We start from the raw sequence: 20,109 nt of genomic DNA, 5'->3' as shown, positions 1-20,109 counted from the left end.
AACAAGATTTTCTCCATTAGACAGAAAGAGTCAGAAACTGCTGCAGAATATTTTCACAGGGCATTACTAGAAATGGCAAAGTACACAGGTATAGAGGACATTAAAACAAACATAAACCATCGAGAAGTAGCAGTATCTGTACTAATGGATGGTTTAAAAGAGACATTAAAGACAAGAGTACAGACCACGCAACCATGTTGGCGAGGTCTGTCGGTGGCTACTTTGAGAGAGGCTGCTATTGATCACGACCGGAACATCACCCGACACAGGGAGTCACAAGGTGATAAGTTAATGGCCGTAAGTATACAGGCCCTGACCACAAGGCAGCCTTTGTATAAATCACCAAACCCTGTGGGTAAGTCAAATGTGGTAACTTGTTTTTCTTGTCATAGACAGGGACCCATGGCACGAGACTGTAGAGTGAAAAATTCACAAAACTCATATCAACCCCCTAGACAACGACACGACACACGACATTGGGAGCAGGGTCCGCAGAGACGGAGTTATGAGCCACATACAGGGGAAACAAAAAGATACCCCCCGAACAGAGACTGGCAAGCCACTGGTAGTTCCCATTTAACCCCTTCACAAGCAGTTGCTGCCAACGGGATTCAGGGAGGTCACCATACCCAATAGGGGTGTGGCCATACCTGTAATCTGCAGCCAGTAAAATTGATTGCAAGTCTTGGGAGTGAACCAGAAATTGCAATCAATGTAGCTGGTAAATCATTAAACTTTCTTGTAGACACAGGGGCGGCCAAATCAGTGATAAATTCGACAGTGGGCATGAGAACCACTGGTAAGACAATTCCAGCCATAGGAGTAACAGGAGTAGTCCAGCACTACCCTGTTAGCAAACCAGCCGAGATTACAGTAGGGCCGTTGCATACCAAGCATTCCTTTTTGCTGGCTACATCGGCACCGACTAATCTCCTGGGAAGAGACTTATTGTGCAAAATGGGGTGCGTCATTTATTGTACTCCCGAAGGTGTATTCTTGGACATACCTGAGAATCACACTCAGGAAGTGCGAGACATGTTAGACTCCCCGTCAAAATTAATGTCACATACCATTATGACAAATAGGACTCCATCCCAAGTAGAGGAAATGACATCCCAGATACCAGAGTCACTTTGGACTAAAGATGGACAGGACACTGGATTAATGGCAACCGTAGCTCCGGTAGTTGTACAAGTAAAAGATGGTAGGATAGCTCCAAAAATCCCACAGTACCCTCTGAAGCCAGAGGTGGAGTTAGGAGTGTATCCCGTAATAGAGCGCTTGCTACAACAGGGCATTCTGGTAAGAACGTCCAGCACTGCCAATAGTCCCATCTTCCCTGTGAAAAAGAGTGGGGGGAGGGGTTACCGGCTAGTGCAGGATCTAAGGGGGATTAACAAAATAGTTGAGAGTCAGTTCCCCGTAGTGCCAAATCCAGCTGTCATCCTTATGCAAATCCCTCCCACTGCGAAATTTTTCACTGTTATTGACCTCTGCTCCGCTTTCTTTTCGGTACCTCTGCACCCTGACAGTCAATATTTGTTTGCATTCACATACAGAGGAGTCCAATACACATGGACTCGATTACCACAAGGTTTCATAGACAGTCCAAGTATCTTTTCCCAGGCTTTGCATGATTGTTTACAGTCTTTCCAACCAGAGAGTGGATCAGTATTAATACAGTACGTGGATGATCTACTACTGTGTTCTGATTCATTGGAAGCATCCCTGAAGGATACGAAACAGCTCCTGTTTCATCTTTCAGACACAGGACACAAGGTTTCCAAAGACAAGTTGCAATTATGCCAAACTAAGGTAAAATATTTGGGACACTGTCTAACACAAGGACTGAGACACCTGACCGCTGATAGAATTCAAGCAATTAGAGACATGACTCTGCCACAAACCCAGCAACAGATCAGGACATTTTTAGGAATGTGTGGGTATTGCCGTAACTGGATCCCAGGATTTTCCATTCTAGCATTACCTTTGCAGGAGATGGTTTCCTCAAACAAACCTGATCGGATTTCGCATACAGACGAGTCCGAGATGGCATTTGAGAGACTTAAACAGTGCCTAACGCAGGCACCAGCATTAGGTATGCAAGACTATGGGAAACCCTTTGAGCTGTACGGAACAGAAAGTGCTGGTTGCGCGGCAGGCGTCTTAACCCAAAAGCACGGTGATGCCAGCAGGCCAGTAGCATACTACAGCGCTCAGCTAGACACGGTAGCGCGATCCCTCCCCACATGTTTGCGAAGCGTTGCGGCGATAGCATTGCTAGTAACGAAAAGCGAAGATGTAGTGCTAGGCCACAACCTCACAATTCACACACCTCATGCAGTGTCAGCCTTGCTAAATTCTGCCCAAACCAGGCACGTCTCATCAGCGCGGTTTACAAGATGGGAATTGGCACTAATGGCCCCCGTAAACATCACCATAAGGAGATGCAGTGCATTAAATCCTGCAACATATCTCCCAGGTGTGCCTGGACAGGCACAAAGGGTGGAGGATGAGAGTGGTGGGGAAGGAGAATTTAACACAAAGGAAGACACACATGATTGTATGGAATATTTGACCCAAAATTTTTCCGCAAGGCCTGACATCAGTGACAACCCACTGGAAGATGTAGATCTAACTTTCTACACGGACGGTAGTTGTCATAGACAGTCAGACTCGGGAGACTTGTGTACTGGATACGCAGTCGTAGATGACCAAGGCACCATAGAAGCGGAACCGCTAGGCCCACCTCACTCAGCCCAGGTTGCTGAACTGGTCGCCCTAACCAGAGCATGTGAATTGGCTAAGGGCAAATCAGCCAATATCTACACCGATTCTAGATACGCATTCGGGGTAGTCCATGATTTCGGAGCCCTATAGCGCCTCAGAAATTTCATGACAGCAGCTGGTACACCGGTAGCGCATGCAGCTCACATCAAAAGGCTTCTAACAGCGATACAGGAACCCGACAGAGTGGCTGTTATCAAGTGTAAAGCACACACATATAGCCAGGACCCAGTATCACTTGGTAACAGCCGAGCAGACGAAGCAGCTAAGTTAGCAGCTGGTACCCCCAGACAGACAGACACCACACAACTGATGGTATTTAATACCATCAACACACAGAAGTTGTGTGAAATGCAAAATTTGTGTTCCACACAGGAAAAGGCAGTCTGGAAGGCAAAGGGATATGGCCAGGAGTCCTCAGGACTCTGGACGGATGGACAAGGTAAACCGGTGGCCCCCAGAGCATATCTCCCATGTTTAGCTGAGGCAGCTCACGGGCTGACTCATCTGGGCAAGGAGGGAATGTGCAAGTTGGTAAGAGCATATTGGTGTGCCCCAGGATTTTCATCTCATGCAAGTAAGAGAGCAATGTCATGCCTTACCTGTTTGAGAAAGAACATCGGAAAGGCAATACCAACAGAACCATCTCATATCCCACCTGCAGGCGGCCCTTTCCAGGTAATACAGATTGACTTCATTCAATTACCCCCTTGTCGAAATTTGAAATATGTACTTGTTTGTATAGATGTGTTCTCAAATTGGGTCGAAGCATTTCCTGCGGCCACAAATACCGCTATGTTTACTGCTAAGAAAATTGTGCAGGAATTTGTATGTAGATATGGTATCCCTAGAATAATTGAAAGTGATAGGGGTACCCATTTTACAGGTGATGTCTTTCAAGGAATGTGTAAGTTGATGGGAATTGATAGCAAGCTGCACACTCCATACCGTCCACAGGCGAGTGCAAAGGTGGAAAGAGTGAACAGCACTATTAAAAATAAACTGAGCAAAGTTATGGCAGAGACAGGATTGACATGGCCAGAAGCTTTACCCATTGTACTGTACAGCATCAGAACCACTCCCAGGTCCCCTCTTAATCTGTCTCCCTTTGAAATCTTGTTTGGTCGACAACCGCATGTTATGATTAACCCTCAGGATGATTTGAAGTGTAACAATGAAGTGACTGTAAAATACTTGATTAATATGAGTAAACAGCTAAGGAATCAAAATGATAATTTGAAGTTAGTGATTCCTGATTTACCAGATAGTAATTGTCATGACATTGAACCTGGGGATTATGTAATGATACAGAATTTTCTACGCTCAGGTTGCCTTATTCACAGATGGGAAGGACCATACCAAGTCTTATTGACTAGCACTACAGCATTGAAGGTTGCCGAGAGAGAGACTTGGGTTCATTCGTCCCACTGTAAGAAGGTTGCTGATCCAGAGAGGTCCCGTGATAAGGAACAGACGGTAGAGGAAGTTGTATCACTGGAGTGTCTGTTCCAGGAGGACTGAGGCGGCACCTGAGCATCGAGAATCACAAGATCAAAAGCAGTTGTCGATCCCCCGTTTCCCTTTTATTGTTTTTCTCCACTTCCCATCCCCTCTCCCTCAAATCATTTTTCCCCCTGCTCATTCTTCTTCGTTTCCTCCTAAGATGGACTTGCCTCAAGAGACTGTGATCCGGATTTTCCTGTTGACCATGATGTTGACCAGAGCAGTTTGTTCCGGCGAGAGTACCATGGAGTTCGAGAGAGGTTCTGGAATGGGTTCTGATGACAGAGATGGAGGCGTAGTTTTCCGAGAACAACATAATCAACAAGCAAAGGCGAGTATCAGAAAACGATCCGATAGCATTGACCATAGAAGGAATTGTGAAGGATTGTTAGCTGAAGAAAACTGTATCTGTAGGCTCTGTGACAATGTAGTTGAGGATGGGTGCATCAAGAAATGCCAATCCAGTTTTAATATCCACATGGACCGGCATCCATTGAGTGACTATCACTCCTTAGTGGGTAGTGTGTTAAATCAAACAGATTGTTGGGTATGCTCTCAAGTACCTCAAGGCCATAGCAAATCAGGACTAGTACCATTTCCTTTAACGATAGGGGAGGTACTTGAGCTAAGTGGTGGGAGGCCGGTGGACAGGAGGTTTAATATCTCCAGTCCTCCTAGTTTGAAGCTCCACCAATATCATGTGGATAGATCCCTCATATGTTTTAACATTTCCAATCCCCGAAAGCCGGGAAATTGGGAAGTGTCATGGAGCAACCAAACCATGACCTTTTCATATAGAGCAGATAGAATGCCGACAGATACAGAGCTTATACGCCACATAGCCAGTAGAGGAAAATCTTTCCGATATAGGTATACCCTAGGAAATAGGATTACGAGAGTTGGAGAGGTATCACCAGGATACTGTGCACATATCGTTCAAGCTGATACATGTACTAGACAGATGGGAGAATTAGGGTTAGGAGATTTCACATGGAAGATGTGTAATATGGTTATGTCCTACTCCGTCCCATATGTTCTCCCCGATGATGCATATTTCATATGCGGGAGGAAGGCGTATAAGTGGCTTGCCCCAAACTCTGAAGGATTGTGTTATATTGGAAAAGTACTGCCTGAAGTAATGACTGTATCACATGCCAAAATGAAAGATATACACCGTGTTGCCCAAGCTCCTTATACTCACACCCATTATGAGCACGTAGTTAAACGGCACCTGATAGAAAGAACAGAGCATCCGGCCTCTGACATGATCCATGAATCCATCGGTATGTGCATTTACGTTAGAGTTCATGTGTTCGTAGCGTGCGACTCAATCGTTACATATTTTCACTATATAATGTATTTTGTAGATCATGGTCCCTTTGATAGATTCTGAAAGTTTGGTTAATGTAGAATGTTCATGAACAGAGAAATCCCCCTTTGTTTGATACGAAGGGTCAGACAGGAGTAATACAGTGGTGTTTAGTATCCATCGGAAGAGTTTTTAATTAGCAATATTCCGGTGTTGGTTTGAAGCGGATTAATCGCTCGTGCGAATAGTTATGGACATAAGAAGTTTATGAACATTTACTATTATTTGCACTTAATTATCCATGCGGCGGGAAACCCAGTTTCCCTCCCACCTGAGCTGTTGGAAATAGTCACAGCCCACCTGTATGAATCAACCTATGACCTTTTGTTATAATGCGAGGAGGAATTCCTGTGTCCAATGAACAATGAGATTGTAGGGACCATTGAATTGTATTGTGTGTGGGGCATAAATAGACAAGCCGATCACATCCAGCTCACTCTTCAACGGTTATCATTGCTGAAAATCGGGAGCTGGATGTCCAGAGGCGCATGCGATCGTTTCCTTTGTGCGTAAGTTTTCTCCGCAATCATATTGTCTTTCTTGTGGTTATGGGCCATTTCTCTCTCTTCTCTTTCTCTCGTATTCTCTTAAACGTAATAGTATTGTATTGTATTTCATGTGTAGTTATCTGGTTAGGTAGTCTATGTTATATTGTAGTGTATGACTTGTATTGTATTAATTCTTTTGCAAGTATAGCATTCATAATATATATATTAGGCGTTGGACCCTAAGCACGGTATCTGTGTATTTCTTATAGTGTTAAGTATTCTCAGAGCGTCGGTGACGCTCAAGCAGCTTTTAAGTTAATAAGGTTACACTGTGTTGCATCTACACCCTATCTCTACACTAAGGTTTTACAGCATATTACATTGTCTATGGTTTAGATATAAAGGTTTAACATTGTGAGCGTCAGCGCCGCTGGTGATCTCCTCGTGGTCCCGAGCGTCCGCTACGCTATAGCGAATCATTACGTTAGTCGGCAGCCAATAGCGTGCCTGCCTGTGATCTCTTGGCCGTGAGCGAACGTGACGCTTGAGCGTCTCGACCACGGCTAAGCGATCGTTACGCAACGAGCGTACCCTTACGGTACTCCATACGTAAATAGCGTACAGTGTTCTTAGACCTCACAAAGGGTTTTATATAAGATAAATATTTAGCTTTATCAATAGCTAAACTATACAGTACCTCTGTGATATCACAATGCATTCAGCTGCAGGCAGCTAGACTGTACCTCTGTGTAATCACAATACAATCACCTGCAAGCAGCTAGACAGTACCTCTGTGACACCACAATACTTTCAGGTAGACAGTACTTCTGTGACATGACAATACATTCAGCTAGACAGTACCTCTGTGACATCACAATGTATTCAGCTAGACAGTACCTCTGTGACATTACAATACATTCAGCTGCAGGTAGCTAGACTGTACCTCTGTGTAATCACAATACAATCACCTGCAAGAAGCTAGACAGTACCTCTGTGACACCACAATACTTTCAGCTAGACAGTACCTCTGTGACATCACAATGTATTCAGCTAGACAGTACCTCTGTGACATCACAATACATTCAGCTGCAGGTAGCTAAACTAGACTGTAACTCTGTGATATCACAATGCATTCAGCTGCAGGCAGCTAGACTGTACCTCTGTGCCATCACAATACAATCACCTGCAAGCAGCTAGACATTACCTCTGTGACACCACAATACATTCAGCTAGACAGTACCTCTGTGACATCATAATACATTCGGCTAGACAGTACCTCTGTGACATCACAATGCATTCAGCTGCACAAAGCTAGACAGAACCTCTGTGATATCACAATATATTCAACTAGACAGTACCTTTGTGACATCACAATTAATTCACCTGCAAGCAGCTAGACAGTACCTCTGTGACACCACAATACTTTCAAGTAGACAGTACTTCTGTGACATCACAATACATTCAGCTAGACAGTACCTCTGTGACATCACAATGCATTCAGCTAGACAGTACCTCTGTGACAACTAGAGATGAGCGCCTGAAATTTTTCGGGTTTTGTGTTTTGGTTTTGGGTTCGGTTCCGCGGCCGTGTTTTGGGTTCGAACGCGTTTTGGCAAAACCTCACCGAATTTTTTTTGTCGGATTCGGGTGTGTTTTGGATTCGGGTGTTTTTTTCAAAAAACACTAAAAAACAGCTTAAATCATAGAATTTGGGGGTCATTTTGATCCCAAAGTATTATTAACCTCAAAAACCATAATTTACACTCATTTTCAGTCTATTCTGAATACCTCACACCTCACAATATTATTTTTAGTCCTAAAATTTGCACCGAGGTCGCTGTGTGAGTAAGATAAGCGACCCTAGTGGCCGACACAAACACCGGGCCCATCTAGGAGTGGCACTGCAGTGTCACGCAGGATGTCCCTTCCAAAAAACCCTCCCCAAACAGCACATGACGCAAAGAAAAAAAGAGGCGCAATGAGGTAGCTGTGTGAGTAAGATTAGCGACCCTAGTGGCCGACACAAACACCGGGCCCATCTAGGAGTGGCACTGCAGTGTCACGCAGGATGGCCCTTCCAAAAAACCCTCCCCAAACAGCACATGACGCAAAGAAAAAAAGAGGCGCAATGAGGTAGCTGTGTGAGTAAGATTAGCGACCCTAGTGGCCGACACAAACACCGGGCCCATCTAGGAGTGGCACTGCAGTGTCACGCAGGATGTCCCTTCCAAAAAACCCTCCCCAATCAGCACATGATGCAAAGAAAAAGAAAAAAGAGGTGCAAGATGGAATTGTCCTTGGGCCCTCCCACCCACCCTTATGTTGTATAAACAAAACAGGACATGCACACTTTAACCAACCCATCATTTCAGTGACAGGGTCTGCCACACGACTGTGACTGATATGATGGGTTGGTTTGGACCCCCCCCAAAAAAGAAGCAATTAATCTCTCCTTGCACAAACTGGCTCTACAGAGGCAAGATGTCCACCTCATCTTCACCCTCCGATATATCACCGTGTACATCCCCCTCCTCACAGATTATCAATTCGTCCCCACTGGAATCCACCATCTCAGCTCCCTGTGTACTTTGTGGAGGCAATTGCTGCTGGTCAATGTCTCCGCGGAGGAATTGATTATAATTCATTTTAATGAACATCATCTTCTCCACATTTTCTGGATGTAACCTCGTACGCCGATTGCTGACAAGGTGAGCGGCGGCACTAAACACTCTTTCGGAGTACACACTTGTGGGAGGGCAACTTAGGTAGAATAAAGCCAGTTTGTGCAAGGGCCTCCAAATTGCCTCTTTTTCCTGCCAGTATAAGTACGGACTGTGTGACGTGCCTACTTGGATGCGGTCACTCATATAATCCTCCACCATTCTATCAATGTTGAGAGAATCATATGCAGTGACAGTAGACGACATGTCCGTAATCGTTGTCAGGTCCTTCAGTCCGGACCAGATGTCAGCATCAGCAGTCGCTCCAGACTGCCCTGCATCACCGCCAGCGGGTGGGCTCGGAATTCTGAGCCTTTTCCTCGCACCCCCAGTTGCGGGAGAATGTGAAGGAGGAGATGTTGACAGGTCGTGTTCCGCTTGACTTGACAATTTTGTCACCAGCAGGTCTTTCAACCCCAGCAGACCTGTGTCTGCCGGAAAGAGAGATCCAAGGTAGGCTTTAAATCTAGGATCGAGCACGGTGGCCAAAATGTAGTGCTCTGATTTCAACAGATTGACCACCCGTGAATCCTTGTTAAGCGAATTAAGGGCTGCATCCACAAGTCCCACATGCCTAGCGGAATCGCTCCCTTTTAGCTCCTTCTTCAATGCCTCCAGCTTCTTCTGCAAAAGCCTGATGAGGGGAATGACCTGACTCAGGCTGGCAGTGTCTGAACTGACTTCACGTGTGGCAAGTTCAAAGGGCATCAGAACCTTGCACAACGTTGAAATCATTCTCCACTGCACTTGAGACAGGTGCATTCCACCTCCTATATCGTGCTCAATTGTATAGGCTTGAATGGCCTTTTGCTGCTCCTCCAACCTCTGAAGCATATAGAGGGTTGAATTCCACCTCGTTACCACTTCTTGCTTCAGATGATGGCAGGGCAGGTTCAGTAGTTTTTGGTGGTGCTCCAGTCTTCTGTACGTGGTGCCTGTACGCCAAAAGTGTCCCGCAATTTTTCTGGCCACCGACAGCATCTCTTGCACGCCCCTGTCGTTTTTTAAAAAATTCTGCACCACCAAATTCAAGGTATGTGCAAAACATGGGACGTGCTGGAATTTGCCCATATTTAATGCACACACAATATTGCTGGCGTTGTCCGATGCCACAAATCCACAGGAGAGTCCAATTGGGGTAAGCCATTCCGCGATGATCTTCCTCAGTTGCCGTAAGAGGTTTTCAGCTGTGTGCGTATTCTGGAAAGCGGTGATACAAAGCGTAGCCTGCCTAGGAAAGAGTTGGCGTTTGCGAGATGCTGCTACTGGTGCCGCCGCTGCTGTTCTTGCGGCGGGAGTCCATACATCTACCCAGTGGGCTGTCACAGTCATATAGTCGTGACCCTGCCCTGCTCCACTTGTCCACATGTCCGTGGTTAAGTGGACATTGGGTACAACTGCATTTTTTAGGACACTGGTGAGTCTTTTTCTGACGTCCGTGTACATTCTCGGTATCGCCTGCCTAGAGAAGTGGAACCTAGATGGTATTTGGTAACGGGGGCACACTGCCTCAATAAATTGTCTAGTTCCCTGTGAACTAACGGCGGATACCGGACGCACGTCTAACACCAACATAGTTGTCAAGGACTCAGTTATCCGCTTTGCAGTAGGATGACTGCTGTGATATTTCATCTTCCTCGCAAAGGACTGTTGAACAGTCAATTGCTTACTGGAAGTAGTACAAGTGGGCTTACGACTTCCCCTCTGGGATGACCATCGACTCCCAGCGGCAACAACAGCAGCGCCAGCAGCAGTAGGCGTTACACGCAAGGATGCATCGGAGGAATCCCAGGCAGGAGAGGACTCGTCAGAATTGCCAGTGACATGGCCTGCAGGACTATTGGCATTCCTGGGGAAGGAGGAAATTGACACTGAGGGAGTTGGTGGGGTGGTTTGCGTGAGCTTGGTTACAAGAGGAAGGGATTTACTGGTCAGTGGACTGCTTTCGCTGTCACCCAAAGTTTTTGAACTTGTCACTGACTTATTATGAATGCGCTGCAGGTGACGTATAAGGGAGGATGTTCCGAGGTGGTTAACGTCCTTACCCCTACTTATTACAGCTTGACAAAGGGAACACACGGCTTGACACCTGTTGTCCGCATTTCTGGTGAAATACCTCCACACCGAAGAGCTGATTTTTTTGGTATTTTCACCTGGCATGTCAACGGCCATATTCCTCCCACGGACAACAGGTGTCTCCCCGGGTGCCTGACTTAAACAAACCACCTCACCATCAGAATCCTCCTGGTCAATTTCCTCCCCAGCGCCAGCAACACCCATATCCTCCTCATCCTGGTGTACTTCAACACTGACATCTTCAATCTGACTATCAGGAACTGGACTGCGGGTGCTCCTTCCAGCACTTGCAGGGGGCGTGCAAATGGTGGAAGGCGCATGCTCTTCACGTCCAGTGTTGGGAAGGTCAGGCATCGCAACCGACACAATTGGACTCTCCTTGTGGATTTGGGATTTTGAAGAATGCACAGTTCTTTGCTGTGCTGCTTTTGCCAGCTTGAGTCTTTTCATTTTTCTAGCGAGAGGCTGAGTGCTTCCATCCTCATGTGAAGCTGAACCACTAGCCATGAACATAGGCCAGGGCCTCAGCCGTTCCTTGCCACTCCGTGTGGTAAATGGCATATTGGCAAGTTTACGCTTCTCCTCCGACAATTTTATTTTAGGTTTTGGAGTCCTTTTTTTACTGATATTTGGTGTTTTGGATTTGACATGCTCTGTACTATGACATTGGGCATCGGCCTTGGCAGACGACGTTGCTGGCATTTCATCGTCTCGGCCATGACTAGTGGCAGCAGCTTCAGCACGAGGTGGAAGTGGATCTTGATCTTTCCCTAATTTTGGAACCTCAACATTTTTGTTCTCCATATTTTAATAGGCACAACTAAAAGGCACCTCAGGTAAACAATGGAGATGGATGGATTGGATACTAGTATACAATTATGGACGGGCTGCCGAGTGCCGACACAGAGGTAGCCACAGCCGTGAACTACCGCACTGTACTGTGTCTGCTGCTAATATATAGACTGGTTGATAAAGAGATAGTATACTCGTAACTAGTATGTATGTATAAAGAAAGAAAAAAAAACCACGGTTAGGTGGTATATACAATTATGGACGGGCTGCCGAGTGCCGACACAGAGGTAGCCACAGCCGTGAACTACCGCACTGTACTGTGTCTGCTGCTAATATATAGACTGGTTGATAAATAGATAGTATACTCGTAACTAGTATGTATGTATAAAGAAAGAAATAAAAACCACGGTTAGGTGGTATATACAATTATGGACGGGCTGCCGAGTGCCGACACAGAGGTAGCCACAGCCGTGAACTACCGCACTGTACTGTGTCTGCTGCTAATATAGACTGGTTGATAAAGAGATAGTATACTCGTAACTAGTATGTATGTATAAAGAAAGAAATAAAAACCACGGTTAGGTGGTATATACAATTATGGACGGGCTGCCGAGTGCCGACACAGAGGTAGCCACAGCCGTGAACTACCGCACTGTACTGTGTCTGCTGCTAATATATAGACTGGTTGATAAAGAGATAGTATACTCGTAACTAGTATGTATGTATAAAGAAAGAAAAAAAAACCACGGTTAGGTGGTATATACAATTATGGACGGGCTGCCGAGTGCCGACACAGAGGTAGCCACAGCCGTGAACTACCGCACTGTACTGTGTCTGCTGCTAATATATAGACTGGTTGATAAATAGATAGTATACTCGTAACTAGTATGTATGTATAAAGAAAGAAAAAAAAACCACGGTTAGGTGGTATATACAATTATGGACGGGCTGCCGAGTGCCGACACAGAGGTAGCCACAGCCGTGAACTACCGCACTGTACTGTGTCTGCTGCTAATATATAGACTGGTTGATAAAGAGATAGTATACTCGTAACTAGTATGTATGTATAAAGAAAGAAAAAAAAACCACGGTTAGGTGGTATATACAATTATGGACGGGCTGCCGAGTGCCGACACAGAGGTAGCCACAGCCGTGAACTACCGCACTGTACTGTGTCTGCTGCTAATATAGACTGGTTGATAAAGAGATAGTATACTCGTAACTAGTATGTATGTATAAAGAAAGAAAAAAAAACCACGGTTAGGTGGTATATACAATTATGGACGGGCTGCCGAGTGCCGACACAGAGGTAGCCACAGCCGTGAACTACCGCACTGTACTGTGTCTGCTGCTAATATAGACTGGTTGATAAAGAGATAGTATACTACTAATATTATATATACTGGTGGTCAGGTCACTGGTCACTAGTCACACTGGCAGTGGCACTCCTGCAGCAAAAGTGTGCACTGTTTAATTTTAATATAATATTATGTACTCCTGGCTCCTGCTATAACCTATAACTGGCACTGCAGTAGTGCTCCCCAGTCTCCCCCACAATTATAAGCTGTGTGAGCTGAGCAGTCAGACAGATATATAATATATATAGATGATGCAGCACACTGGCCTGAGCCTGAGCAGTGCACACAGATATGGTATGTGACTGACTGAGTCACTGTGTGTATCGCTTTTTTCAGGCAGAGAACGGATATATTAAATAAACTGCACTGTGTGTCTGGTGGTCACTCACTATATAATATATTATGTACTCCTGGCTCCTGCTATAACCTATAACTGGCACTGCAGTAGTGCTCCCCAGTCTCCCCCACAATTATAAGCTGTGTGAGCTGAGCAGTCAGACAGATATATATAATATTATATATAGATAATAGATGATGCAGCACACTGGCCTGAGCCTGAGCAGTGCACACAGATATGGTATGTGACTGAGTCACTGTGTGCTGTGTATCGCTTTTTTCAGGCAGAGAACGGATTATAAAGTAAACTGCACTGTCCTCACTAGTAAACTCTCTCCACTCAGTCTCTACACTTCTACAGTAACAGTACTCCTCCTAGTCAGCTCCAGTAAATCTCTCTCAGTCTCTTATAATCTAAATGGAGAGGACGCCAGCCACGTCCTCTCCCTATCAATCTCAATGCACGTGTGAAAATGGCGGCGACGCGCGGCTCCTTATATAGAATCCGAGTCTCGCGATAGAATCCGAGCCTCGCGAGAATCCGACAGCGTCATGATGACGTTCGGGCGCGCTCGGGTTAACCGAGCAAGGCGGGAAGATCCGAGTCGCTCGGACCCGTGAAAAAAAACATGAAGTTCTGGCGGGTTCGGATTCAGAGAAACCGAACCCGCTCATCTCTAGTGACAACACAATGCATTCAGCTAGACAGTACCTCTGTGACATCACAATACATTCAACTGCAGGTAGCTAAACTAGACTGTAACTCTGTGATATCACAATGCATTCAGCTGCAGGCAGCTAGACTGTACCTCTGTGCCATCACAATATAATCACCTGCAAGCAGCTAGACAGTACCTCTGTGATACCACAATACATTCATCTAGACAGTACCTCTGTGATATCACAATATATTCAACTAGACAGTACCTTTGTGACATCACAATTAATTCAGCTGCAGGCAGCTAGACAATACCTCTGTGCCATCACAATATATTCATCTGCATTCAGCTAGAATGTACCTCTGTGACATCACAATATATTCAGCTGCAGGTAGCTACAGTATACTGTACCTCTGTGATATCACAATATATTCAGCTGCTGGCAGAGACTGTACCTCTGTGCCATCACAATACATTCACCTGCAGGCAGCTAGACCACAGGTTCTCAAACTCGGTCCTCAGGACTCCACACGGTTCATGTTTTGCAGGTCACCTGTAGATTTTTAAAATGTGACAGTTGGTGATACACAGTGCAGTTGCTGGGTGACATGGAAAACATGAACCGTGTGGGGTCCTGAGGACCGAGTTTGAGAACCACTGAGCTAGACAGTACCTCTGTGACACCACAATACATTCATCTAGACAGTACTTCTGTGACATCACAATACATTCCACTAGACAGTACCTCTGTGACATCACAATTCATTCAGCTGCAGATAGCTAAACTATACTGTACCTCTGTGATATCACAATGCATTCAGCTGCAGGCAGCTAGACTGTACCTCTGTGTAATCACAATACAATCACCTGCAAGCAGCTAGACAGTACCTCGGTGACACCACAGTACTTTCAGGTAGACAGTACTTCTGTGACATCACAATACATTCAGCTAGACAGTAACTCTGTGACATCACAATGTATTCAGCTAGACAGTACCTCTGTGACATCACAATACATTCAGCTGCAGGTAGCTAAACTAGACTGTAACTCTGTGATATCACAATGCATTCAGCTGCAGGCAGCTAGACTGTACCTGTGTGCCATCACAATACAATCACCTGCAAGCAGCTAGACATTACCTCTGTGACACCACAATACATTCAGCTAGACAGTACCTCTGTGACATCATAATACATTCGGCTAGACAGTACCTCTGTGACATCACAATGCATTCAGCTGCACAAAGCTAGACAGAACCTCTGTGATATCACAATATATTCAACTAGACAGTACCTTTGTCACATCACAATTAATTCAGCTGCAGGCAGCTAGACTATACCTCTGTGACATTACAATACAATCACCTGCAAGCAGCTAGACAGTACCTCTGTGACACCACAATACTTTCAAGTAGACAGTACTTCTGTGACATCAGAATACATTCAGCTAGACAGTACCTCTGTGACATCACAATGCATTCAGCTAGACAGACAGTACCTCTGTGACAACACAATGCATTCAGCTAGACAGTACCTCTGTGACATCACAATACATTCAACTGCAGGTAGCTAAACTAGACTGTAACTCTGTGATATCACAATGCATTCAGCTGCAGGCAGCTAGACTGTACCTCTGTGCCATCACAATATAATCACCTGCAAGCAGCTAGACAGTACCTCTGTGATACCACAATACATTCATCTAGACAGTACCTCTGTGATATCACAATATATTCAACTAGACAGTACCTTTGTGACATCACAATTAATTCACCTGCAAGCAGCTAGACAGTACCTCTGTGACACCACAATACTTTCAAGTAGACAGTACTTCTGTGACATCACAATACATTCAGCTAGACAGTACCTCTGTGACATCACAATGCATTCAGCTAGACAGTACCTCTGTGACAACACAATGCATTCAGCTAGACAGTACCTCTGTGACATCACAATACATTCAACTGCAGGTAGCTAAACTAGACTGTAACTCTGTGATATCACAATGCATTCAGCTGCAGGCAGCTAGACAGTACCTCTGTGCCATCACAATATAATCACCTGCAAGCAGCTAGACAGTACCTCTGTGATACCACAATACATTCATCTAGACAGTACCTCTGTGATATCACAATATATTCAACTAGACAGTACCTTTGTGACATCACAATTAATTCACCTGCAAGCAGCTAGACAGTACCTCTGTGACACCACAATACTTTCAAGTAGACAGTACTTCTGTGACATCACAATACATTCAGCTAGACAGTACCTCTGTGACATCACAATGCATTCAGCTAGACAGTACCTCTGTGACAACACAATGCATTCAGCTAGACAGTACCTCTGTGACATCACAATACATTCAACTGCAGGTAGCTAAACTAGACTAACTCTGTGATATCACAATGCATTCAGCTGCAGGCAGCTAGACTGTACCTCTGTGCCATCACAATATAATCACCTGCAAGCAGCTAGACAGTACCTCTGTGACACCACAATACATTCATCTAGACAGTACTTCTGTGACATCACAATACATTCCGTTAGACAGTACCTCTGTGACAACACAATGCACTCAGCTAGACAGTACCTCTGTGACATCACAATTCATTCAGCTGCAGATAGCTAAACTATACTGTACCTCTGTGATATCACAATGCATTCAGCTGCAGGCAGCTAGACTGTACCTCTGTGTAATCACAATACAATCACCTGCAAGCAGCTAGACAGTACCTCTGTGACACCACAATACTTTCAGGTAGACAGTACTTCTGTGACATCACAATACATTCAGCTAGACAGTACCTCTGTGACATCACAATGTACTCAGCTAGACAGTACCTCTGTGACATCACAATACATTCAGCTGCAGGTAGCTAAACTAGACTGTAACTCTGTGATATCACAATGCATTCAGCTGCAGGCAGCTAGACTGTACCTCTGTGCCATCACAATATAATCACCTGCAAGCATCTAGACAGTACCTCTGTGATACCACAATACATTCATCTAGACAGTACCTCTGTGATATCACAATATATTCAACTAGACAGTACCTTTGTGACATCACAATTAATTCAGCGGCAGGCAGCTAGACTATTCCTCTGTGCCATCACAATACATACATTCACCTGCATTCAGCTAGAATGTACCTCTGTGAAATCACAATACATTCAGCTGCAGGTAGCTACACTACACTGTACCTCTGTGATATCACAATATATTCAGCTGCGGGCAGCTAGACTGTACCTCTGTGCCATCACAATACATTCACCTGTCATACTTCTATGACACCACAATACATTCAGATATACAGTACTTCTGTGACATCACAATGCATTCAGCTAGACAGTACTTCTGTGACATCACAATACATTCAGCTGCAGGTAGCTAAACTATACTGTACCTCTGTGTTATCACACAATGCATTCAGCTGCAGGCAGCTAAACAGTACCTCTGTGACATCACAATGCATTCAGCTGCAGAAAGCTAGACAGAACCTCTGTGATATCAAAATATATTCAACTAGACAGTACCTTTGTGACATCACAATTAATTCAGCTGCAGGCAGCTAGACAATACCTCTGTGCCATCACAATACATTCACCTGCATTCAGCTAGAATGTACCTCTGTGACATCACAATATATTCAGCTGCAGGTAGCTACAGTATACTGTACCTCTGTGATATCACAATATATTCAGCTGCTGGCAGAGACTTTACCTCTGTGCCATCACAATACATTCACCTGCAGGCAGCTAGACAGTACCTCTGTGACACCACAATACATTCAGCTAGACAGTACTTATGTGACATCACAATGCATTCCGCTAGACAGTACCTCTGTGACAACACAATGCATTCAGCTAGACAGTACCTCTGTGACATTACAATTCATTCAGCTGCAGATAGCTAAACTATACTGTACCTCTGTGATATCACATTGCATTCAGCTGCAGGCAGCTAGACTGTACCTCTGTGACATCACAATACATTCATCTAGACAGTACTTCTGTGTCATCACAATACATTCCGCTAGACAGTACCTCTGTGACATCACAATTCATTCAGCTGCAGATAGTGTCAAAGTCAGAAAAATATCTCTATGCACACTGCCATATTTGCACCTCACACAGGTCTGCGCTGCGCATGCGTGCGCTCTCCCGTGCGTGCGCATACTCGCTGTTGCGGGCACCCGCGGGCGCGCGGTATGTGCATTTACGGTAGAGTTCATGTGTTCGTAGCGTGCGACTCAATCGTTACATATTTTCACTATATAATGTATTTTGTAGATCATGGTCCCTTTGATAGATTCTGAAAGTTTGGTTAATGTAGAATGTTCATGAACAGAGAAATCCCCCTTTGTTTGATACGAAGGGTCAGACAGGAGTAATACAGTGGTGTTTAGTATCCATCGGAAGAGTTTTTAATTAGCAATATTCCGGTGTTGGTTTGAAGCGGATTAATCGCTCGTGCGAATAGTTATGGACATAAGAAGTTTATGAACATTTACTATTATTTTCACTTAATTATTCATGCGGCGGGAAACCCAGTTTCCCTCCCATCTGAGCTGTTGGAAATAGTCACAGCCCACCTGTATGAATCAACCTATGACCTTTTGTTATAATGCGAGGAGGAATTCCTGTGTCCAATGAACAATGAGATTGTAGGGACCATTGAATTGTATTGTGTGTGGGGCATAAATAGACAAGCCGATCACATCCAGCTCACTCTTCAACGGTTATCATTGCTGAAAATCGGGAGCTGGATGTCCAGAGGCGCATGCGATCGTTTCCTTTGTGCGTAAGTTTTCTCCGCAATCATATTGTCTTTCTTGTGGTTATGGGCCATTTCTCTCTCTCTTCTCTTTCTCTCGTATTCTCTTAAACGTAATAGTATTGTATTGTATTTCATGTGTAGTTATCTGGTTAGGTAGTCTATGTTATATTGTAGTGTATGACTTGTATTGTATTAATTCTTTTGCAAGTATAGCATTCATAATATATATATTAGGCGTTGGACCCTAAGCACGGTATCTGTGTATTTCTAATAGTGTTAAGTATTCTCAGAGCGTCGGTGACGCTCAAGCAGCTTTTAAGTTAATAAGGTTACACTGTGTTGCATCTACACCCTATCTCTACACTAAGGTTTTACAGCATATTACATTGTCTATGGTTTAGATATAAAGGTTTAACATTGTGAGCGTCAGCGCCGCTGGTGATCTCCTCGTGGTCCCGAGCGTCCGCTACGCTATAGCGAATCATTACGTTAGTCGGCAGCCAATAGCGTGCCTGCCTGTGATCTCTTGGCCGTGAGCGAACGTGACGCTTGAGCGTCTCGACCACGGCTAAGCGATCGTTACGCAACGAGCGTACCCTTACGGTACTCCATACGTAAATAGCGTACAGTGTTCTTAGACCTCACAAAGGGTTTTATATAAGATAAATATTTAGCTTTATCAATTGGCGGCACGTCCTGTCCTTCACATATCTCTGCTAGGTAATTTCAGCAGACATTATCCATCAGCAAAGGGCGGGAGATCATATTCTTCGCAGTGCTGACGGGATAAGCGTCTGCTTCGCTTAGTAAAGGGTGCTGAAGGAATCCGGAACCGGAGGTAAGAACACACTAGTGTCTTTTAAAACTGTTTTTTCTGTCTTGCATACACACGCACATATCTGCATTTCTTTTTCATTCGTGTATTTTCATATACCACTCTCCTGTTTGCCATTTTATAATTGATAAAACGTGCTAAGAGAGATTTGTCGCTATTTCATAGTTAAAGTGTAAAACCCACACGCAACTCTACCTAAGGTAAAAGGAGAGATTGGTGTGTTGCGCGGTAGACGATCGAGGATCATCTACATTGATAAAAGTGTTAGTTGTGTTACGGTGGACATTGGTTTTGTGTACACGTGTCTCTAACAAAGGGCTGAGACTCGCGTACGCAAGGCCGACGCACGCAGCGTAAATTACGCGACGGAGCGTCTGGGTACGCCCACGTAACTCAAGTCACACG

Source organism: Pseudophryne corroboree, chromosome 4 (genome assembly GCF_028390025.1).
Source record: "Pseudophryne corroboree isolate aPseCor3 chromosome 4, aPseCor3.hap2, whole genome shotgun sequence".
Lineage (NCBI taxonomy): Eukaryota > Metazoa > Chordata > Amphibia > Anura > Myobatrachidae > Pseudophryne > Pseudophryne corroboree.
Note: the sequence above shows the minus strand (reverse complement) of the source record.